The 25,141-nt window shown below is 42.9% G+C and overlaps 1 protein-coding gene and 1 long non-coding RNA gene across 2 annotated transcripts in view; one reads left to right on the top strand and one right to left on the bottom strand.

The window, feature by feature from the left end:
- The window catches only part of LOC138570930 (SURP and G-patch domain-containing protein 2-like), a 906,804-nt gene extending 891,627 nt beyond the window's left edge, over positions 1-15,177 (bottom strand). The window contains exon 1 of the mRNA XM_069649158.1: positions 15,077-15,177. The gene's annotated coding sequence lies outside the window, so the exon portion shown is untranslated. The remainder of the gene's footprint in view (positions 1-15,076) is intronic.
- A 343-nt stretch (positions 15,178-15,520) lies between these two features.
- LOC138570966 (uncharacterized) lies at positions 15,521-17,799 on the top strand. Its single transcript, XR_011303884.1, has 2 exons — positions 15,521-15,745; positions 16,716-17,799. It is a non-coding gene; the product is annotated as an uncharacterized lncRNA (long non-coding RNA).
- Positions 17,800-25,141: the final 7,342 nt, after the last annotated feature.

Genomic DNA, 25,141 nt, shown 5'->3' with positions numbered 1-25,141 from the left:
TAGTTGTCGATCAACAGAATCAAAGGCGACTGGAAAGTCGACAAATGCCTAGTAGAGAGATTGTTGTTTCATTGCATATGCTGCTTTAATAGCATTGAGGGTAGTTATATTGATAGCAGTACCTAACCCCGCTACGAAGCCCGTCTGAAAAAGGTCACGTCTGTTTTCATTATGTAGCCAAATATTAAGGTCTCTCAAAATAATTCTGGAGAAGATTTTCCCAGGTGCATCTAGCAATGCTATTGGGCGATAGCTTGCTGGGCTTGTGCGATCCCCCTTTTTGTAAATGGGGACTATCACAGCTTTGCACCAAGATGGAGGAATGCTTTGTTTCACCTGAATAGAAAGAAAAACAGCCTTTTACTGACACAGAATTGGGTGTGTTTAAGTAGCTAGTGATGCACACAATGTAGCACTTAGAGGTAAACAATCTAAGGGTGGTATGGTTGTGACAGTTGACTGTCCCTTTTGTCATCATCATCAATTGTCAGCTGGTATGTGCCAGGCCTGTGTGCACTCGGCAGTGGTGGGATTTTAGGTGAAGAAATTTGCCACAAGCTGGGTACAGGCTACCTCACCACATTCCCTTTCACCTCCCATGCGCAGTGGCCGTGCATGTGGTTGGGGATGTGGGGGCACCACCATGAGCACCGGCACACCCCGCCGGGTTGCAACGGTGTGCAGGACACATGCTGCCACTATGATCCTGTACACTACTGGGGGCGCATATAGCAGCTGCCCACTAGAACGGTCAAGGGGCGAAAACGTGACTTGAGCACTCCGAATGTGCGCTCCACTATGCCCCACATGGGTGCAATCAATGGCACCTAGCACTTTGGGGAAGTGTGCCACCCCGTTAAAGTCCTGGACGACGGCCTGCCTTTCTGCAGGTGTTCTGGGCATGTATATGTGCCTGCGGACTCGGGGCGTGCAGTCATGATCGCCAACACCTGGTGTAGGCAGTGTGACTGCGTGGCCTGTGAGACACCCCCAACTATGGCACTTGTCCACTGAAATGATCCAGTAGCCAAGAAATGCAGTACATTAAGCACCTTTTCCAAGGGGCTCAGTGCTTAGGAGCACAGGGTGGGTGATGTGAGGTCATCCTCCCACTCAGCAACCAGTTATAGGATGATATGGGGTGGAAACCTGTACCTCCCATAGACCTGGTCATCAGGCATCCCAAAAAGGCTGGTCCTGGGTAAAAGCAATGCGGGGCCTGGCTATCCTCCTCCTGCGGTGTCCCACGACCACTGCTGCGAGAAACGGTATATTAATCGTAGCGTATGAGCTTGTTTGTTGTTTGCGCGCACTTTTATGCTGCGCGGGGCCGCTTACGCCTGCTTCCTGCTGGCGTACGTGTTTCCAGATTATTGCATCTTTTTTGGCACACAGGTTTCCCCTGTTCGATTCCATGAATACGTGTTGTTAGCGCGCGTGTGGGTGTTGTGAGCATTTAGCTGCGGCACTTCCCGTGTAACGCCAACATTTTCATGCGTTGTTCCCCATTCCGCGTGTTCCACCCCATGTCCCGCCCCTTTTGTTGTGTGCACTACACGTTGTGCGCTTTCACTATGCGCGTCGCGCACAGCGTTTGGTGACCTTTGCGCCCGTGTGCACCACCAACGGATTTGGTGCACATCCCTGGGTTAACACGCGCAGCGCATTCCATGACTCAACAAACGGCTGCATGCGCGGCCTTAGCACGCGTGCGCTGCAATTTTCACACGTGCACTCCCCTTTTCAGCGCACATTAATTCCATGAATTACCCTGTTAGTGCTGCCAGGTCAAACAATGAAGTGCACCATTTTTTTTGGATACCTCATGCATGAAAACTATATTAGAATGTACATAACTGACTAACTGAATTTACATTTACTATACACTAATTCTAACTTCCCTAACATTATAATGTAGTCTCATGTGCAAAATGAGGTGAAAATACATATTTTGGTAGCACTGCTATAATTCTTTATATGCACTCTGGAATATTTTTTTTCTATGTGTTAGTTTGCAGAAAGCAGAGGTGAAGAGGCAGCAGGAAATAAATTCAAACAGTTGCTCAGAGAGCAAGGATTTCTTTGTTCTGGAAAGGAAGGGTGGCGCAGAAAACATGCTTTTGACCTGATTGGAAGAAAGTGTATACAGACATGCCACATAAATAAAGTAGGAAGGTTCTGAGTTTTGCTAATGGCAAAACTTACGAAGAGGGATTAGTTTGTGGAGACTGGGCTGTGAAGACAGAAGTCCAAGGTGTCACAGAGCGCTGGCTAGAGAGTTTCTCGCCGTGTTTCCCAGACACACAAGATTTACAGAAGCATTCCATGCTGGCTGGGCCTGTCTTTGTGAGTGGAGCAAGGTCGCGTGGGGGACTTTAAAGAATCATTTTGGGTAAGATAAGTACAAGTGAGGATACTGTTAAATGCAGCATGAATGGCTGAGCTTTAGAACAGCGTAGAAAGGCAGGGAAGTCACTGCATGTATTTGTTCACCATGTTCAGAATGGGGAAAAATTTACCATGCTTTAAAAGACTTGTATGTTCTGTATTCTCTTTCTTTTTTGTATTTCTGATGATGATGCAATGTAGCCATGGTAAGATTTGTTAATATGTGAACATGGTTCCAAATAATAAGTATTCATGAAAACAAATGGTTTAATGTCATTTTTGCATCTGTGAATGTATGTATAAATATACAGGGGAGATTCATTTTGTTCAGTAGTGCATTTATCAATTTACCACTGCAGATGAAACAGAAATCCAAACGAAGCTAATAATATTCAGTGATAAAGCAGTTTAGTGCGTGTGAGTCTTCATTGCATGATGATGGGAGGTAATCTGAGATGATATATAGAATACTGGACATCCATGAGCCAGTAATACTTTATGACATAGATTGCTGGATGTAAATAAGCCAGTGATACCGACCACAACCTATAGGTGGCACTCTAAATAAAACTGTTGGGTTTCTATCACGTGCATAGGTCCAAGGCTCTCCATAGACCACTGGGAGGTACTCTAATAGAAAGGAAGGTTTTGTTTTATGATGGGGTTATAATATAAGGAAGAAAACCATGCTCACCACTAAATACCACCCCAATATAATATAACAAGGTATGGTCACTAAAATAATATGAAGCCAAACCCAATATAATATAACAAGGTATGGTCACTAAAATAACATGAGGCCAAACCCAATATAAATGCAAGGCTAATTTACCACCAAACTACTGCTCATATTTTGACGGTAAGAAAATTCAGCCAAACCCCAAATTTACCCCAATAAGACAAAATATCCTTCAGTCTACACATTTCAGGATAAATACAATCAATACTTGAAACCAACATCGAGAGGCAGCACCCCTCATACATCATCAGGAAGTTCTGATATGGAATCAGACCAGGAGGATGCAACACTGTAAGGAAAAGATAAATACAAAAACAAAAAACAAGTTGGGATTCATGAATCAGGTTAGACGTTACAAAAGAGCAAAACAGGTCCGTTTTCAGTTACCCATTAGTTCAAGGACAGAACAGACAACATTAGGAGGAGGGGAAGGAGGGGGTGGGGAGAAGACACATGGAATCCAAACGCACTGGAGACTGACAAGAGCGAGTTCAAAAGAAGTTGTCAAAAGGAACAAATAAATTACTTAGTTATGAACTTATCAAGTAGACCACTGACAAAAGAAGAGAACTCGGTGCTAAACAAAGGACTTTCATTTGCACCAGCAGTACGCTATGACAGTATAGAACTACAGATAGACCTTTTTAAATTTGTACAAAAATTAAAACTGAAAAGGTTTTTCGCGACAAAAGCCCCTAGGGCAACTACAGAAAGAACTCGGGTGGATAGGAGTTCCTTATCAATCCAGAATACTGAGAACACACACTTGATAAGGTCATTGCAGGAAACAGAAACATATGAAATTAGGAATGCATTACATGAACTGCCATAACACCTGACAACCTAGAGATGGAAGAACTGAAGCCGAAGTAAAAATTTACACCACAATTACCACCAGACAACATGATTGATGCTTTCTACAAAGCAGTAACGGAGGATATTAAAAAAATAGTTGATAAACAACAACAAAACAAATACAGGAGAGGAACGGATAACCTGACAGAGGATGAAACTAAGGCACTCAAGGAATTGACATGTGATAAAACACTTGTGATAAAGGAAGCAGATAAAGGGGGAAACGGTGTAGTTATGAACAGGAAAGATTACATTGAGATGGCGAATAATAATCTAAAGACCCCTCACTGCTATAAAATTTAGCAAGGAAACCCTAGAAATGACATAACGAAAAACATGGAGGAGCTGATTGTGGGATGGCATAGACGAGGTCTAATATCAGATGATGAAAGAACATATATGCTTAGAAAGGAACCAACCATGCCAACAATATACTTCCTCCCAAACATACACAAGCAATGTGGCACGATTCCTGAAGCACGGCCAATCCTAAGTGGAATAGGTTGGGCGACGGAAAGAATATCAGAATATTTGGATAATATTTTACACCCAAGAGCGAGCAAGCTGAAGTCATATTTGAAGAAAACCACAAATGTGATCAAGAATCTAAAAACAATAAAATGGAAAGCAGGTTTCCTTAGGGCCACTTTGGATGTCAAAACCCTTTATACATCGATTAAAGATAATTTAGCAATCAAGACCTTAGATTATGTATTCAGGGATGAATCAGCCTCACATTATCATCAAGTGGGAGAAGCTACAAGCAACACTAGACTTTAATATATTCATCTTCAACAATATATTGTATCAACAAATAAAGGACGTTGCGATGGGTACAAAATATACGCCGGCACTAGCAAATCTATTCATGGGCTTTTTTGAAGATTCAGTGGTATACACAGATGTGCATTCTCTGAGAAAGTGGAAACATGGACATGCTATATTGATAATGTTCTACTGATATGGAAGGGAACAGCACAAGAGTTTGACGAATTTACTCAAAGAATCAACACAAATGACTTTGGAATACAATTCACAGGAAAAAGCAGTGAGAGTGATATTAACTTTCTAGAGCTAACAATACATGCAGTTGGGGATTACTTGGAAACCTACACATATAGAAAGGAAACTGAGGTTAATTCCACACTCTATGCGACCAGCTGCCATTTTGAATCAACAATAAGAAATAAACCAACAGGAGAATTTATTAGAGCACGACGGAACTGCCAAGATTCACAAGTCTTCGAAAAAGAATGTGAACTACTAACCAAGCATTTCCAACAAAGAGGGTACTCAAGTAAGAACATTAATAAAGCACACAAGAAGGCACACTCACTGGCAGACTGAACACCAATTAGATAACAAGAAAGATATTAGATACATAGGTTTACAGAAGGTTAAGATTGGCAAGAGAGGAGGGAACAGAGAGAGGATGCTCAGACAAGCTGCAGCAAGATTAATAGGTACATATAAGGCAACAGAAATTGGTCTAAATACAGACAATGAGATGGCCTCATTTCTGTGAAAATCCAATGGGCAGCTATAAGTTTTCACAAGGGCCTAATATGTGAACAGTTGAGTAATGCAGAACCAAAAGATAAGGGCACTTTATCAAATGTTTTGGTATGACACAGGTTTAGGAAGCTATATCCGAAACCCAAATAAACACTGAAACACAAAAGTGTAGATGCAAAGGATGGACCAAGAGACTAAGATGGCAAGGCTTATCCTTTCACAATATTTTGTTTCTTAGTGGACTTTGATTATACTTGAATTCTCTCATTATAGGTTACCAATAGGAAGTATCTGAGAATACCAAATAATATGCGTTTGAAACAGGCATTAAAACTAGGAGGATCACCCTAGAAATGAACCTCATAGTATTTGGTGTAAATGGAATAGAATTATAATCATCAATCTTGAATCAGCAAACCAGCTTATCGTGCTGTATGTGCAGCTACCGGGATTAGATGAAGATAAAAAATGGTGCAATTATTTTTGGTCATCAAGTATTTATTTATTTATTTATTTATTTATGCATTTGTAAAGCGCCTAGCAACCCGGGGGCATCGGGGCGCTGTTTCAAGGAAGTGTCTTAGTTACAGGGGTGAAGTTGGTGCAGGGTTACAATAGTCAGTACAAGGTTACAATGGAGGAGTGCCTTACATTAGCCCATACATGGATGGTTGCCTTACACAGTTGGCAAGATGAGCACGGACATATGAAAAGTACATACATATCGTATCAAGTCCAGTGTGGGGTTTACACGAACAACATGGTTTTTATTGCTTTTCTGAAGACCAAGTGGGACTCGATGCCTCTGATAGAGGGGGGGTAAGAGGTTCCAGTTGGTAGCTGCAATAACTGGGAAGCTAGCGCCGCCTGCTCTGGTCCTCATGCTTTTAGGAATGGTTAATCGGTTGGTGTGGCTGGATCTGATGGGTCTGTTTGAAGGGGGGCACAGAGAATCTTTGCGCAAGGTAGTGAGGTGCTGTGTCGTGGCAACATTTGTGGGTAAGTGCCAGTGACTTTAAAAGGATCCGTTCCTTGATGGGTAACCAGTGGACGGATTTCCTGGTGGCCGAGATGTGGTCTCTTTTAGAGACTCCGGTGGCTGCTCTGAGGGCATTGTTCTGCACCGTTTGAAGTTTTTTGATGTGTTTTGCTGAGGTGTCTAGTAGGAGTGCGTTGCAATAGTCTAGGCGGGAACTATGATTGCTCTGGCAATGGTGAGTGAGTTTTGCTGCGATAGGAAGGGCCTTGCGGCAGTGATAAGTTTCGAGTGGTAGGCAGCTGCTGAAGAGATTGCATTTACCTGTCTATTCATGGTGAGGTTTGAGTCCAGGTATACTCCCAGAGTTTTGACTGACTGGGAAACCAAAACGCGGGAGTTGTCAATGAAGAAGGAGTCATATTGGGGTCCCATTTTTTTGATTGTGACCGGAGATCCGATGATACGTAGTTCTGTCTTTTTGCTGTTGAGGCAGAGCCAGTTATGAGCCATCCAAGTGTGGATGGTGGTGTAGATGGAGTTAAGAGTTTTTTTGGTCGGCCTCGTAATCGCCTGTAAGAGGGATGAGGACCTGCGGATCATCCATGTAGTTAGTGTATGTGATGCCCATCGAATCGAGGTATTTGAATAGTGACCTTGTGAATAGGTTGTACAGTGTAGGAGATATGCAAGACCCTTGCGGGACCCCACACTTAATTAGGTGCGGTTGGGCACAGGCTTGGTCTGAAAAGACTTTCATTTCTCTGCCCCTGAGGAAGGATGCAATCCATGCAGTGGCGTCTGATGAAAAGCTGCCTGCTGTTGAGAGGTGGTGGCAGAGGGTGTCATGGTCGACCAGGTCGAAGGCAGCTGAAAGGTCAAGGAGTAGTAGGAGAGCTGGTTTGCCTGCGTCTCTGAGGTCATCGATTTGGTTCTTGAGGTCCAATAGTGCGGTTTATGTACCATGGTTGGGGCGGAAGCCGGATTGCCGGAGACCAAGCAGGTGGTAAGCTTCAAGGTATTTTTGTACTTGGAGGTATGCAGCTTTGTCCAAAATGTTCAGAAGGAAGGGAACCGTCGTGATTGGCCTGTAGTTCCCTGGTGACTTTGGGTCAAGAGTAGGTTTTTTCAGCAGTGGGCTCACCCATGCTTCTTTGAGGCAGGATGGCACTTGGTTTGATTTGAAAGAAGCGTTGATGAAGGCCGTGAAGAACGGTACCAGTGTGGGGGGGCTGTCCTTGATGAGCTGGGCCAGACATGAGTTGCCCTTACAGTTGGAGGGTTTGATTGAGTTGAGTATGGTTAGGACTTCCTCTTCTGTCATCTCCTGGAATGAGAAAGCTGAGATTTCGGATGGGGTGTTCTGGTGTAGGTCAGATAGTTGTAGCTATAAGGCTTTTTGTTGGCTGATGATTTTTTCTTGTAGGGTGTTCAGTTTATTGAGCATCGGCTCTTGAATGTCGTTACACCATTCTTTGTCTTTATTCAAGGGGTTAGAAGGGGGAGTGGGAGTCTCCAGTTCTCTGAAGATTGTGAAGATTTCTCTGGATCCATATTTGGCCTTGGCTATCCTGGTATTAAAGGAGTTAGCCTTGGCTGTGATGATAGCGGGCTTGTATTGTTTAGCGATGTTTTTAAAGGCTCGTTTGGTGGTGTCATTGGGTTTTGTTTGCCATGCTGAGAGAGCTGATCGATTTTATTATTATAGTTTCAGGAGATCCTGGGTGAGCCATGAGTTTGTTTTTCTGATGGGTTTGGCTTTTCTTTGTGTGAGTGGTGCAATGGTGTCTATGGCTTTGGTGATAATGGAGTTGTAGGTTGCTGCAAGGGTGTCCAGATTGTTGGTGAATGGGTGTTTGAGTTCGGGGACCTGGAGGTGTGGAAGAAGTCTTTCCTTGGTGAGTTGCTTAGCACTCCTGGTGTGGGCAGGCGGCAGTGTTTCTTGAGTGGTGGTAGGAGTTCTGGCATAGTTGAGATTGAAGTGGATAATGGAGTGGTCGGACAACAGAATTGGGGAGATGACTGGGATTGATAATGGACAGTTGTGTTGGGTGATCCAGTCCAGGATGCAACCTTTGTTATGGGTTGGTGCTAACACTTCTTGTTTGAAGCCAAGTGTGGCAAGGGCATTGTTGAGGGAGGTGGCATTCCCATCTGGGGTGTCATTGAGACCAAGGTTCATGTCACTGAGGAGGATGGACATGGTGGGTTTCTTGAGGTTGTCACTGATGGCGTGTAGGAGTGCTTCTTGGAATTCTGCTGCTGGTCCTGGTGGGCGGTAGGTGACATGGACGGTGATGGTGCAGCTAGGCGAGGGGTTGATTTTGATGAGCATGTAGTCGCAGTTATGTGAAAGGTCTCCTTGGATTCTTCTGATGGGAATGGATTGCTCTGCTATCAGTGCAACCCCCCTCCTTTTTGTGATTTCCGGTCTTGTCTAAAAATTGTGTAACCATAGGGCAGGGCAAGAGCCAGTGCTGGGCCGGAGGCTTCGTGGAGCCACGTCTCACTAATGAATAGTAGGTCGAGGTTTGATTGACAGAGAAGGTCATGGATGTCTAGGGCGTGCACAGGGAGGGATCGCGCATTGATGAGGGCACACTTGAGTGTGGATGGCCTGCTTGGCTCCCCGAGTTGGGGGGGGTGCGGTAGGTGTGGTGGGCTTGTTGTTAGTGTGCCAGTGGTTGGGCTGGCAGTGTGGTCAGGAGTGGTTTTGGTAGCATTGGTGGTAGCGTAAAGGACATGTTTAGAAGTAGTAGTTAAGGAGGCATCCTTGGTGAGAATGGTGGTGGCGGATACATCACGCTTAACAGTAGCAGTGCTGGGGGTGCACACATCAGGTCTATCATTGCACACATCGGGTTTATCATTAGCCATAGTGGCGCATATATCAAGTTCAACAGTAGCAGTGCTGGGGGTGCACACAGCAGGTTTATCATTGCACACAGCAGGTTTATCATTAGCAGTAGTGGTGCATATACCATGTTCAACAGTAGCAGTGCTGGGGGTGCACACATCAGGTTTATCATAGCACACATCAGGTTTATCATAGCACACAGCAGGTTTATCATTAGCAGTAGTAGTGGCGCATATACCAAGTTCAACAGTAGCAGTGCTGGGAGCGCTTACAAGTACAACATCATTGGCATTAGCGGCTGCATATGTGTCATGAACAGCAATAGAAGCCATGGTAGCAGTAGTGGAGGTGCAAATACAAGAGCAAGGGGTAGGATGGGCACTGCTTATCTTTGGTAAATTCACTAGGCAATCCTGACACAGATCAGTGATCCCGCATGGAAAACTAAAACTGATGACCCCAACCCACTAAGAAGAATAAAACAATTGGAATATTTAATTCGAAAAGAAATAAACAGGAAGTTGCATGCAATAACGTTAGGCCGATATTACAAGAACCAAAGGATTCCCAGAGAACTCAGAATTAACTTGCGACCAACTCTATGCAAAGAAAATAAAGAATTTGTGCATAAGTGGGAGGCAATTTTAAACAAATGCTCTCTGGATTTGATCCTTTTAACTATCCAAGAACTCACGAAGAATGTTAAAACTCTTAATGATGAGATTGGGGAATTAGAAAAAGAGCTACATACACTATTTGGCAAAGAAGAATTGGGAACCATACTGATAGATATTAACCACAAACTAGAATCTTATATGAGTGAAATTGAGGCAAAAAAGGTGAGGAGATTTCATAGAAATACCTACGACTATTTGAATGGTGAAGTATACACCTGGATGGACAAATACCTAACTCCATTCCAAAAGAAACAACATCAAGGAAGCACAGATAACACCTCAAGTACAGATTCTGAAGATTCTAGAGGCAAACAAAGCATGCCAAGAGATAACATTCCAACTGAGCGACAGACAGAACCTATAACATCGACAGTGAGAGAACCTTCCACTGCACAACTTTTTGTAGGCCAGGCAACCGGAGGAAAAGAATGAGACGTGGGAAGAGAAAACCAAAGAATAGAGACCAGAGGAGCAAGACAGAAGAAAACCTAGTAGTGAATATATCATCAAGAAGATTAACCAAGATGGAAGAGACCCTAGTACAGAAAGGTCTGAGTTTTGTTCCTACCCACAGCACAACAATGTTTGAAACTAAGATCGACTTGTTTAAATTGATACGCAAATTGAAATTGAAGGTTTTTTTTCGATGAACTTGAAATGACACAAAGGAAAAAGATTTAGAAGAATTACAAGAATTCAGAAAGAAAAGCAACTTCATGCCACCAATAAGCGTTCCGTCTATAGAGATTTTCCACAGGCAAGTCCTCAAAGATTTGATCATTTTTTCATTCAAGTGACCCAAATATGGAAATTTGAAACCAAATGAATTTAGCTTACTGTAAGGATTGTTTTGTAATGATTACATAACCATCCGGCCAGCGGATAAAGGAGGGGCACTTGTCATGAATAGTCAAAACTACCATAAAGAATGTATGAACCAACTAGGAAACACTGATGTTTATTCAGAGTTGAGTTGGATAATGACCCTACAGTAGAAATACTGAAACATCTTGAAGAAGTGTTGGAAAAAGCTGAAGAACTGGGTTGGATAAGCGAAAAAACAAGATCTTTTCTGACCAATAAACATCAGAGAGTTCCAAACTATACACTTCCAAAAATACACAAACAGTTAACCAATCCGCCCGGTAGACCTATTGTTTCTGGTGTGGACAGTCTACTACAACCACTTGGACAATACATAGACCAATTCTTGCAACCATTAATACAGAAAACTGGTACTTACATAAAGGACACCACTCATTTTTTGGAGAAATTAAAAGGCAACATATACACAGAGAACTCCATCTTGTTCACTATTGATGTTAGGAGCCTTTATACGTCTATCCCGCACAACTTAGGTATGGAAGCAGTGGAGTGGCTTCTCCTTAAAGTAGGAGATTTGAAGGCAATTAAAGAATTTATTTTACCACTGATACAATTTATCTCTGAAAATTCATATTTCCAATATAGAAACAAGTTTTACATACAGACATCTGGGACGGCAATGGGTGCATCTATGGCACCGACATATGCGATCACTTTTATGCATAAATTTGAAAGGGACTATGTTTTGGAGCATCCCATATGGAGAAATTACATCTCCATTTCGGTTCGGTTTATTGACGATATTTTTGGGGTATGGATCGGCATAGGAGAAACTCTCAAAGATTTTTCGTATTCTTAAACAGTATTGATCAACGGATACAATTTACATATGAGATCTCGAAGAGGCAAATACATTTTTTGGACGTGGATATACAGATTCAGAACAACAGATACCTTACTAACATATATAGGAAAGAGACAGATCGTAATAACTTGCTCCACCACTTGAGCTTCCACCAGCCAAGCCTGATCAGGAATCTACCCTTCAGCCAGATGATGAGGGTTAAGCGCATTGTAAATGACCAAGCAACATGTGAACAAGAAATTGAAAATATGGGTGAAAGATTTGAATCCAGGGGCTATAAACCCACAGAAATAAAGGCAGCTAAAGAGCGCATAATGAAACCTACAACGAACAGAATAGCAAAGAATAAGAGTGAACCACCCATAGTATATGTGTCATGCTATTCAGTACAGAGTACCAGGATCAAGAATGCAATCAAAAAGAACTCGTGCAGACTGACGAATGACATGAGAGTGGAACATTTGTTTAGAGAACTGCCTACCTTCGCCTACAAAAGAAGTGCGAACCTAGGGGACAGATTGGTGAAATCTAGACCAACCAAGAAGACGCCAGAAGTAACTAGAAAAGGAACATATTCCTGTTTGCAATAGCAACTGCAACTTTGTAACAAAAGGAGATACGATCGATCATCCACGTACAGGCGAAAAGATAAAACTCAAAAGCTATGCCACATGTGATACACCGAACATAATCTATGGTATTAAATGCCCCTGCAGCATTTACTATGTAGGCCAATCGAAAAGACGGGGAAAACTACGATGGAACGAGCACAGATCTTGTATTCGGAATAACAACGTGAATTCAGCTGTAGCAAGGCATTGGAATTCAATGAAACACAACATCAGTCAGATGAGGGTACAAGTTCTAGAAGTTGTCGGACAATATAATGCACACGAAGATTTGGGGAAGAGATTAAACCAACGAGAATCCTTTTGGATAGATCGCCTTGACTCCCTGAGACCAGGGGGTATCAATGAAGAGATGAACTTGGTGTGCTTCTTGTAAAATCTTGAACAAGAATATGAACAAATCAATATAAATTGATGGTTCCAACAGCAGAGATCCACGACATGTCCCTCAGGGAACATCCCCTGCGGGACGTAAGGCAGTGTCCCCACTGCCAACTCGTAGACCCAAGCTGTTGGACCATAGAGAGGCAATTGCAGACTAAGATATGAATAATGCACACATTGAATATGGAATGCAGTATTTTAAAACATGTGGCAACATAATGCTCTGGGAATCTGGCGAAATATATGTGCACATAATAGAGGTGGAGGTTGTGACTAATGTGGTCTTGATGTATAATTAACCAGAACACTAAGCTAGGCACGGTTAAATAGAATAGGATGTGTCTGAAAGACATTGTGACCACTTATACTGCATCACGTATATCTAAATACTAGTCACTGCCTATTAGATCGAGTAACACTACCCTAAGTAAGTAACACGCATGTGCGAGAACAAGAAATGTAGTGAACAATAGGAGCCCATGTGCGGTAATGAAGCCTCCGCGCATTGCGTCTAAAATCCCTTAAATCTTTTGAGATTAAACTTGTTTTCTTTTATCTTTATGAATGCCGCGACCTCGGAGGTGTAATGAGGTCAAAAGTTTTTATTCTGCGGCAAAAATTATGAATATCGATGAAAAAATAGCGCGAAATGTAATGCGCATGCTCAGCATGACCAGTGTTTAAAGATGCACTGAACCACGGAGGCAGCTTCTTTCGAGCTACCAACACGAACACAGAACACGGAGTATAGGAGGTAAGCAAGGGATCAGTGTCACGATGTAGGATTAGGGAATTAGCACATAGAGGGAAGCTAATTGTGAGTTTTGACTCTACAGGTATTGTGAGCTGTGCAGGAGTACAAACAGTATAAACAGAGTGAAATTGCACTATAAGCGACAGAAGTGAGACAGGTAGAGAATTTGCTACGAACAATGAAAAAAGTGACATTAATATGGATAATAAGATGGTGCTAAGAAATTTTTGTTTCTGTTTGTTTTGTTATTTTTTACATCTCTCTGTTATGCTCTGCTCAATTTCACTTTGGACCATAACAATGACCAGGTATGTGCAATTATGATACATTTTGGGTGTATTTCACAATATGGTGATAATGGGGAATTATTTACATAATACATGTACATTGTGATATAATGGGATCTGTTCTGGTAAATCAATAACAGTGTTAAGTGCCCTGATGATGGACGGAAGTCCGAAATGCATTGGCCAAAAAATGATATGACACTGAACAATCAGGATTGAAGGATGATTTGCAAAGAATCACATAATGATCTGTGAACCAAAGATTAAAAATCAATATGATAATTATTAACGGAAAAGTGAACTGTTTTTTATAAACATTGGTGAAACCCTGGATAGGGTATTATGAGTGAGCTCGTCCTGGAATGGAAGTGATCCGCTCCTACTTTTTGTGTTATAGTAGTGGAGGTGCACACATTATGCTCAGTAGTGGTGGTGATGGTGGCAGCAGTCGGGGGGGTTCATGGTGGTGGTGATACCTGTGGGTTTTGAGGGTCGTTTTGGTTTTTTAAGGTTCTGAGCTGATGGCCGGCGCCCTGCAGGGAAACACAGTTTATCCCTACTCGGCGTTATGCAAGAGGAGACTCCTGTGCTGGGGTGCCTCTCTCGGTGGATAAGGGTGCTGGGGCCTTATCAGTAGCGCGTAACCATGATGTAGAAGGGGCAGGGTGGTGGTGGTAGGCCGGGACGGGGGCAGGTGTCCGCCATAGGGTGGTCGGGACATGACGTGCAGCGGAGGGGAGGGTTAGCCTGGTGCACAGGCGGTCATTTCTGCAGCACCACGACAAGGGAGCAGCGCGGGCAGGCGGGGCTGCTGTGTGGGCTCGTAATCGGGATAGTCTCCCCGCTAGTAGGACGGTGATCCTCTGGCGGGAGGGGGATGTTAACCAATTAAAACAAATCAGATAGCAAGGCTCACCCTACCTCATTATGGGGTTCGTTGGTGCACCTTATTTTTAACTTTAATAATTATATTTGAGCACACTTACTATGGTGCAATTAACGGGATTGGGGAACTAACTACAATAAATTATACGTGAATACTACATTGGGCATGCATCACTTTTGCCTATAGAGGAGCACTAACGTGAACCCAAAATATGACAGACAGAGGCAAAGGGGAAATTGAAGACGGCGCATGCCCACAGGCAACCATGGCAACGGCCATAAACATTACTGCAATGGCGTTGGCTGCTCTGGTGGAACACGACAGCCAACGCGCAAGGACGATCGAATTTATGAGAAAATAGATTTGGAAAGTAAGCGATCGGTTTACTATGAATGTAAATAGTTATGGGGCCTGATGTGAATAGCTGTCACGCACTCACCTCCTTCCTGGCCCCGGAGCCGGCTCTCTCCCAGACATCCAGCGTTCCGCCGACTCCGGGGCCGTCCTAATACTGCACTGTTTTCACAGGGACATGGGGGTCGCCCTTTGCTTTCCGCTCCCATCTCCCAACATGGGGTTGACGCTGGGACCCCACGGAGAGCTGCACCTCAGGCCACGTGGTCCAGAATGAGTCACGTGACCAATTACCAAGGCAACTAGTATAAATAAGCATAGATCACGCCAGCCATTGCTTCTCAGCTGTGTTCCGGCCGGCGTTTGACGTTCCTTGTGTACTTTTGTTCTCTTGCTCCCATGTGAACTGACCCTGCTTTGCTTTGCTGGATTGTGCTTGGTTAACCCTTTGGACCTTGCTGCCTGGTTCTTCTTCCTTCCCTCCCTGCAGTTTATCCCTGGTGTGCTCGACCTTTGGACTGTGTTTTTACTGCCTTTATGGAATCTCCCTGTGCTGTGTTTGATCTGGACTCATCTTGCTTCTGGACTTCCTTGGATACTGAACTGTGGATTATGTGGATATCAATGGACTGCCTTGCTGGTATCTACTGCTGGAACTTTCTTGACATCTTGTGCTGCACCTTAGAGGGGAGCCTAAGCCTGCTTCTGGGGTTTTCTCTGCTTCCTCCCCGAACTCCTCTATGATTCTCCATAGGTAGGTGGTTTTCCTTGGTCCTGTGTTGTTCCTTGTGGTTTAGCTACACTGTCCTTAACTCTGCTCTGTTCCTTTTCAGCTACCTAGGAATCCGGTGCTGCCTTTCCAGCCCACCTGTGTCCCCAATAACCGGTCAGCGACTGAACCTTGCCTCTCTGACTGGTGCTTGGGGACGGAGGTATTTTAGTCTTCGCGGTAAACCACGTCTTGACAATAGCTTTAAATGGTTATTGTATCATGTATCGATAGTTGAAGAGAACGGGGGAAAAGAAAAGCAATATGCTCCCACGGGACGCGCGAATAAGCCGAGCAGGGCAAAACCTAGTAGTAACAATGACAGTTAAAGATGTACAGTTATGTAAATAACTTGGGAAGCAAGACCTTAGATTGATGTATTTTAGAGTGTATAGGAAATGTGTTAAAGCAAACTGCAAAAAAACATGTTTAAATTAAGGGAAGCAGTAGTAAGATAATGGCATAGCTTGTTACAGAGGGGATATTCCCAATATCACAAGGCACATCACATGTGAAGATACTTCAAGGATGGTAACATACTATTCTATTATTCAGTAAAATACTCAATGTAAAAGGACACATTTAAAATAAGAGAAATAGTAGTAAGCCAACTACATATCTTGTAATGGAGGGCATTTTCCCATTAACCTAAGGCATACCATATGTGATGATACCATAACCTAGAGATTAGAAGTATGTATCATGTATCTGGGTACTCAAATGAACAAATGGTGAAAAGTATGACCATATATAAGTAAGATAGATGTATATATAAAAATGTTGATGCAGATGAGATATGGTATACACATTTTTGTTTGTTCTCTCTCCTACTTTGCTTAGCCACCTATTTATTTACAAGTATTTTCTGTTTTTTATTTATTTTACATTTTTTCTGTTCTCTGAAACCCTTGAATTCCTCCCCTTTACCAACCCTTTATTTCTGTCACGCTTACAGGTTCAATGATGACTAATTGAAACAGATATTTAACAATGCCCTGAATTGAAAAAGGCACTTGAGCCAAAACAAATGTTATCACAAGGGCAAGCCCATAAGGGCGGAGTGATTTTCATTTTGAACTATTCACAAATAAAATGAAGCAACTTTCAAATTAGCTGTGACACCTGTCTTTGATGAGTATATATACAAGGAATCTATTTATCAGAGTTGGGTTTTTCTCTGCATTACTCCAAAGACGCGACAAAGAAGTTGCATAGACAAAGAACTGAGTCGCCGTACTTACCAAACTGGTATGAGAAAAAAACCACTTCAAATAGGAAAACTGTTTCAATAGTAACTACTCACACCAGACTCCACTTGATGGGTTTGTTCACTATAAAAGGTATGATCATGCACACAAGAAGGAGCAAGCTGGGGATGCAGTCCGGACCGGTGGAGCCCAGGAGCATAGAGAAGCCGGAGTTGCAGGCTGGAGGAGGACGGCGTGCAGAGAAACTGGCCCGGTTTGTGGGGGCTGTAGCATGGTGAGAGAGCCGTGCCTCAAGGGAGCCCGAGAAGCGCAGCCTGAATTTTGCAAACCAGGTCCAGGAGAGTGCTTGTTCCCTTGGGGCCAGTGGCAACCACAAGGGTGACTGAAGGGCAGGTGGTTTCAGCCTGACCTCAACCCTGCACTGCCAGGAGGAACTACCTCTCAATACGACGCTGTTCAATGTGTTTTGGGACAGTGCGTTTGGATGAAAGCGGAGCAGGAGAAAGGCACGGACAGTAAAAGCGGCACAGAATTGCAAAGAATGGAAAGTATTAAAGAGGAAAATGCAGTTAAAGGCCTAAGCGAAGCCGAAACTATAAAGGCTGACAGGCCAGCCGAAAGCCGGAGTGAAGCAGAAAGCCTGCCTCAAAGCAAGAGCGAAGCAGAAAGCATAATGGCTGAAAGCACAGATGCGAGCAAAAGTAAAGCAGAACGAGAGAGAAAGTGAAAAGAAGCACAAGGGTGCGAGTGGCCTTAACGGAAAAAACAGAGGGGCACGAGAAGAGGCAAGGAAAGGTGCCAAGGCCACGAGAAGAGGAAAACAGAAAAGAAGGTGCAGGGTAGCACGGAAAGAATAAAGAACAAGTGCCAGGGGCACGATAAGAAAAGTAACAGTAAACAGTGCAAGTGTGCACAGAAAGGAAAGAAGAAGTAAAGGAGTGCAGGAAACAAAAGTGTATCAGGAAAAGTAAGAGCAAGAAAACGAAGAGAGGGGAAAAAGGGTCAGCAAGGTCACGCCTAGGAAAAGCAAAGAGCCTGGCATTTTCTAACGCCTCCGATTATACCCCATGAAAGGATGGTATATTTTCCTTTTTTTAGTTTTACTTTTTTTTTATTGAATGTTATAGTTTATTACAAATTTCATTCATTCTAATTACTCAAATTAAAATTACTCAATTCATAAAATAAAATATACAGTATATACAACTGTTCCTTTCTTCTATTATTATTTACGCACATTTTAGGTTACATAATTGAATTCCAAAATTGAATAACTCTAAATCTCAACGACTTCTCATTTCCAGATATGATTAGGGCCCATCGCTGTTCCGGTTCTAGCTGTATAGTTCTGTGTGTAAGCATCCAGCTGAACACCAGTCTTTTTTCTTGGAGCGCTGTACAGTTCATTGTAAGATGTCGTAACGATTCAACCTGGTTGGGCTTGAGGCAAAATCGAAAGAAGATCAGGTTTGCCGGTGATTGGTGAGTTTTAACCAAAATGTCTCTTGTGGGAAGGATATTCAAACGTAATCTCATAAAAGTATCTCTAAAAGCCATTTCTGGAAAGATTTGCAGATACTGTGGAAGCTGATTCAGTGAACGTGTCTCTATGTCACTGTTCAGGGCAAGTTGGTATAATGATTTTTGGTGTTGTGTACGAATCCAATAATTTTTTAATAGTTTTATTTTGGCTTTCTGTGGTCGGTTGACTAACATATCGGGAGATATATCTTCTTGTGTCATTATCTGGATGCAGGCTTCCTTCCACATCTTTGGTACTGAGTCTTTAGATGTATTTTTCTATCACAAGATTGCTATTGCAGGGATGTCATCTTTTGATATTATCTTTCTATACAACATCAAAGTTTTCCAATTCTTAGCTGCTTCCAGTGATTGCAGTGCCAATTCAAACCTTATACGTGGCATTGAGTAAGCTGGTGGTAAGGCTAAGATTTTTCTCCCAATGAGCCCTTCTAGATGTACCCATAATTCACGTGGAGCGTTGAGAATCGTTTCGGCACCATATGTTAATATCACCATGAGCTTCTGCCTATAAAAGGCGATAATCGGCTTCAACAGAATTTTGCATATTTCAGATGGAGTACTCTGCCCTGGCGGGCTAATGAAAGGACCTTCTCTTTTAGCCTATCAACCCATTCTTTTTCAGTAGATGATTGTTTTAAGAGCAGCCCTACATATTTAAATGTGTTGACTGTTTCAACTTGTTTCCCTTCCAAGAAAATTACTAGAGGCTTTTTTTTCATGTTTGGATATCGTGAAAGATTCATTACTTTAGTTTTTTTTTTACATTGATCTTTATTTAATTAATTGTCTGTAACATAAACTTCCAATTGATCCATTCTTTGTTGTAGTCTGACTTGTATTTATCGAGGATCACAAAGTCATCCGCATACATCGTATATGTAACTTTCGTATTGTTCAATCTTAGTGGTTTGCCTTTTGGACATATTTGAATATCTTGAAAGTCTGAAATGAAAAAACTAAACAATGTTGCAGCCAGAGGGCAACCTTGTTTTAATCCATTTCATGTTAGTATTTTCGAAGAAACATGCCCTTGCTGAGATAATCTGATTTTTACCGACGTATTTGTGTATAACGCTTTAATTGGTTGAACAATATCTTTTGGGCAGTTCCACCTTTCTAATTTTGTCAAAAATGTTGTTCTATTCACCGAATCAAAAGCAAGCTAAAAATTGATAAAGGCCACGTATGTCGTCGTTTTTCCCTTCAGTGCTTCGAACTTTAAGATGTTTAGAAGAAGCCGGTTAACATTAGTTGCTACATTCTTAACAAAGCCTGTCTGCCTGGGGTCACATCTTCCCACAGTCTTTGCCCAATCGATCACCCTTTTTAGTAATAATGACGCAAAAACTTTGCCCAGCGGATCTAGCAACGCTATAGGCTGGTAGTTTGCTGGGTTTTTTCTATCACATTGCTTAAAAATCGGAATCAAAATGGCTGTATTCAATGTTGCTGGGATGCGTCTGTTTTTTTTATTATCTCAAATAATTCGATGCATAGATCTGTCCAGATTTTGGGATTTCGTCTAAGGTTTTCATTACTTAGGCCATCTGGACCAGGGGCACGAGATGGATTTAGGTGTTTCAAATTACTTAATACGTCGTCAGAATTCCAGGATATGGCCCATCAATCGATTTCATTTATATCATTTTCTTCAAGATCATCCAGTCATTTTTTATAGAGTATTGAGATGTAGGTATACCACTCTATCTCACTGACGTCCTGGATTAGCTTTGTTTGCGGTCCAGTTTTTCCATTTAATATATTCCGCACATTTCTGGAGTTTTGATTGCAAAGAGCTCTTAACATTTCCTCTGCATCATTTTGTAGTATTGTTGTCTTTAACATTTTATGCCAATTCTTATATTGTTGTTTTAATTGCTGAATTGTTTTGGCACAGTATATTTGTTTGAGCTTAGTTGCTTGTTTGACATTCTTTCGCAATTAATTTTTCTTTTCAATTATTTGTTTATTATATTTGTGGGTATGGATCTTCCGTTGCTTAGAGATTGTCTTATTTGTGATCTCAAATGGTTTCAGCAGCCAACCATATCCTATTTTTTCTTTATCTTGTAGTAGCAAAATGTGGAAAATATTTGACAAACCAACTACTTGTTTCTCCGATATTCTTAAATGGTTCAAGCCGTTATTCAGCTATAGTGTCGGAAGTTGTATTTTCCGGTAGTTCAATGCTCTTCATTTGCCATTCTATTTCTATTTGGTTATGATCGCTGTTATCAGAGCTTTTGTTCAGGAATTTTGTAATCACTCCAGTAATTCGCTCTGAGGTGTATATGTAATCCAAACAAGCAGTCGAAGAGCCTCTTGTCCAGGTCGCTCTTAATGGAATATCATCTGCATGATGCCCATTAATCAATGTCATATGTCTTTTATCCATTTCCTTGGACCATAGCCGCGCTCTAGGTGTTAGCTTCCTTGTCTCCTCTACCTTTCCTTCCTTATCAAATAGATGTATATGAAGGTCTCCACATATAATTATATCTATTTGTTTATATGTAAGATGCATATCATCAATGGCTGTAGAAACTGTATCAATGAAAAGATCTGTATTGGTGGCACTAGGATTCCAATATAAGTTTATAATCCCTAAATTTGTTGTTTTCATTTTGTTTGTTTGATCTTGCATTTTGATTTCATTTCGATAATGGAAATTTGAATCCAGGGAATTGGATTTATTGTACCCTTCAATTACAACGCGCCATTTCTTTTGATTAGTGTTAACAGTCCTGGGGCAGGTCGACCTTTAGATTGTTTGATTGCAGGACTCACTAAATATCCATCACAAAGTGGAAGGGTATACAGCCAAGTTTCCTGTAAGGAGATTATTTGATGATCTGCTAGGTCGCTATTTTCTTCATGTAACAGGTGACACGAGCCTCTGGTGTTCCATGAACAGATAGAAAGATGTGACTTCTGGGTATCAACTGGTACCAAAAAGATGGTATTTGGAAAAGGTGGTCAATAAGGAAAACAGGAACATCCTACACAGTGGAGTTTGTGTTTTTCAATTAAAGGGGTCTAAATCTTGGGAAGGGCTCCCTGTGAAATCAAGAAGGAACTGTGACATATTATGTTGTGTGTTTCAAAGATGGAAAACGTCTAATGCTTGGGGAAAGGAACCCTGAAAAGGCTCTCAAAGAAAACACCCTGATAACAGTGACTTTGTGTTCAAAGGTTGAAAGGGGCATGTGCTTGGGAAGGGACCCCTAAGAGGCCCAACCAAGTTTTAAAATTGCTAGTTTATTTTGTACTGTTGAAAGGATTGAAGTGTGGGGAAGGGAGCCCCAAGAAGCTTAGAAAATGAACTGTGTTACATTTTGTCCATGAGGTTTTGAAACTTGAATAAGCTGAAGCTTGGGGAAGGGAACCCCAAGGAACTCAAAGAATCTGAAGGAAGTTGGAATAACTACAAGGGCCCTGTGGAGGAGGTCTTACGAACAGCCATGTTGATTGAACTCATTTGTGTGACACTGACCAAACAGCACCTGGTGAGAAGACCACCTTCAACCAACTGTGGGTTCCCACTTTTTGTTGAACCACTATTTTTCTTGTTTTGGAAAGACTTGTTATCACATTTTGTACAGAGTGAAGGCAAGCATAGGTTTAGACACAGATAGACTTTTATTTTGGACTATTAGACAATGACAGTCATTAGAAACATCAGTTAAGGGGAATTACCCCTTTAGAGTTAGGGCCAGTCAAGCATTACACCAATCCAGGAACCTTAGTAAATAAAGGTTTTCAAACAAACCCTTTTGAGTCTGTGTCTCTCTTGATACCATGCCTGTCTCATACAAGCCTTAGTGGGCACTATCACATCAGGCATCCCAGAGGAATACAATTTCTTTTTGGAATGTATTCTGTCAAAACCAGATAGGAAGAGAGTATCGATACTCTCCTCCAAACCACAGAACCTGAATGGATTTGACCCTCCCACCGTGGTTGACACAGGCGCCTGATGTCAAAACCACAAGCAATCATGTGGCAGCCAATGGGGGGGAAGAGGAATTAGGGAGAGGTTGTGGATAGGGAAGGGGAAGTAAGCAAAGAGGTCAAGGGGTAACGTGATTGGATAGTTATGGGGGAGTATAGGGGAAAAAACACATGTACCAATAAACCTGTTCTCAGCCTAACCCTGACTTGACTTGCTGTCATGATGCCCGCTCCCGGGGAGCCGGTTCAAGCCCTGCGTCCCCGAAAGCGGACATCCAGTCCCCAAGGAAGGACCCAGCAACCCCATATAGGGGCCCTTTGGACAGTGTCCTGGCGCCATAGGCGCCAGGCTCATTATGGAAGTGCTTGGGTGCACTTACCTGATGCAGACCATGCTGCAGGATCCCGGCCTCCTTGAGGCCTGAAAGGAACTACTTTACCTGTGGGACTATTTACCATCCGGGCGTGGTCGGGGAAGGATACATACCTGATTGGAGGAAGGATACATACCTGGAACTTCTTCCAAGGCTATTTAAACCCCACCCGAACAGCTACACGTGCTTCGCGTTGTTCTGCATCTAGCAGCTGGACGCTCACCGTGTCTGCTCCTGCATCCTGACTTCTGCCACACCTGCCAGCATCCTGGATCACCTGCAAAGGAAGAGAAGAAGAGAACAAAAGAAGGAAAAGTCCTTACCTGCTAAAACCCGCATCTTGGAGACATCACGCCGACAATCCTGAAAAGGAAGACTTTTATTTAAAAGCTCATTGCGTCGATCGCTGCAGCGCCGCATTCCACTCACCTTTACAGGGCGCCTCCATGTTCAGCAGCGATCATCCGGATTCGCAGTCACGCCCCAGCGCCTAGGGAGAAAAAGACCAGAACAAAAGGTGAGAGAGAGAAAGGAATAAGGAAAGCTAAATCTCCATGTTAAGACTTACCTGTTGATTCATTCCCTCTTCATTTCGGGTCCGCGCCGCATCCTGGCACTTCAGGACCCCGGCCCCTAAGGGGAAAAGAAGACATCAGCGTTAATGAGCGAATGAAAAGACATTACCAAAAAACGCTCATTAAAGACTTACCTGATTTCTACAAGGATTTCACCTCTCATCTCGGGTCGGTGCCTGTTCCCCGGCATTCCGTACCCCGGCCCCTATGGGGAAAAAGACACTAGCATTAGTACATTAATGCATGGACACAAGGGGAACCTCTTATCAAAAAACTTACCTGGAAGCCAAGCAAGTTTGGTTCTCACCAATCCGAAAATCCAGTGAAGTAACTGGATACCAACGCGCCCCTGCATCAGAAGCAGGATGGAGAGCTCGTCCTTCCAGACCCTAAGGTGAGATGCTACGAGAAATCACAGAAGGGTTTCGAGGAGGGTGAGAGGGGAAAGTGGGAGGCTGATTGCATTACCCCGCAGACAGTTAATCCCCTATTTTCGCCTACAGAAGGATACTTCTGCGAGCCAGACAAGCCAGATTTGGGGGCCCGGTCCAGTCCGTCTTCCAAACCCTGCGCATCACCTTAGAAGAGGTCACAGCAGCACGAACCAGGCCAGCGCCTCTGGGGGAGTCAGGTGAGCGTTACACTTGCCTCCTGAACCTAATACCACCTCATACCATACTCATTCATTTCCCATCCTCTAAACATAATGAAATACTAGACACATAGCATGAAAACATGGTGATACACTGAAGACACTGATAACAGTGAGCGAGCAGTATGGAACACACACAGGGATGTTCCCCATCTGAATGTACAAACTAATGGCCCTTTGGGCAAAGCAAAGCAGAACATAACAAACACATTAACAACTCAGTCGTTTTTAGCCTAGTTGGCCCTTGACTTTGCTCCGTGAAAACGCAGCTGAACTTGCGTGTGCACCAGAACTACATAACCTACTAGTCCTGCTGGGAATTGTAGTTTCTTTACTCCTACTCTGGCCTGTTAGCATCTTCCTCGCCCAAACCATCCCTGTCTGCGCCAAATCCTAACCCTGACAGTACCTCCTCTCCCAGGGCGCTTCTCAGGACCTGGTTTCTCAGGATGTTGCATATGAAATTGTCGTACCAACTTTGGAGCATGAACTGCCCGTGCCGGTTCCCATTAACAGTCTTCTGGACCATAACTGGACCAATGAATTAGAAACCACAAATCTTGTTGCTTTCTCTTGGAGTCCACGATCCGTTTCATCTCGTATTCCACTTGGCCTTCTTTCATAATAACTGGTGGTCGTTGCATGATCATCCCGGATCTGCATGTTTAAGCAAAGACACATGGAACACTGGACGTATCTTTAAAGTTTTGGGCAAACGTAATTTCATAGCCACAGGTGACACACAATGTATGATCTCAAAGGGCCCAATAAATCAAGGGGCAAACTTACGAGGATCTACAAGTGAAAGATTTCGAGTAGACATCCATACCCTATCACCCACCTTATACTTTGGAGCTTCTTGCCATTTCTTGTCTGCCTGTGTCTTATATGCCACCTTATCCTGTTCCAGATTAAACTGTTCCTTCCGCTTAATGCCCAGAAGCAACTGCTTCCACTCTTGTAGAACAGGAATCTGTTCCAGCTCGGGCAAAGTCTCGGGTATCATGTTTTGCTCGTGTCCATACAAACATTCATTTGGTGCCATGCCCAATGACGCATGTTCTGTGTTGTTATAT

This window comes from Ambystoma mexicanum, chromosome 1p (genome assembly GCF_040938575.1).
Source record: "Ambystoma mexicanum isolate Mex_15411 chromosome 1p, UKY_AmexF1_1, whole genome shotgun sequence".
NCBI lineage: Eukaryota > Metazoa > Chordata > Amphibia > Caudata > Ambystomatidae > Ambystoma > Ambystoma mexicanum.
This window is presented reverse-complemented; position numbering and strand designations above follow the sequence as displayed.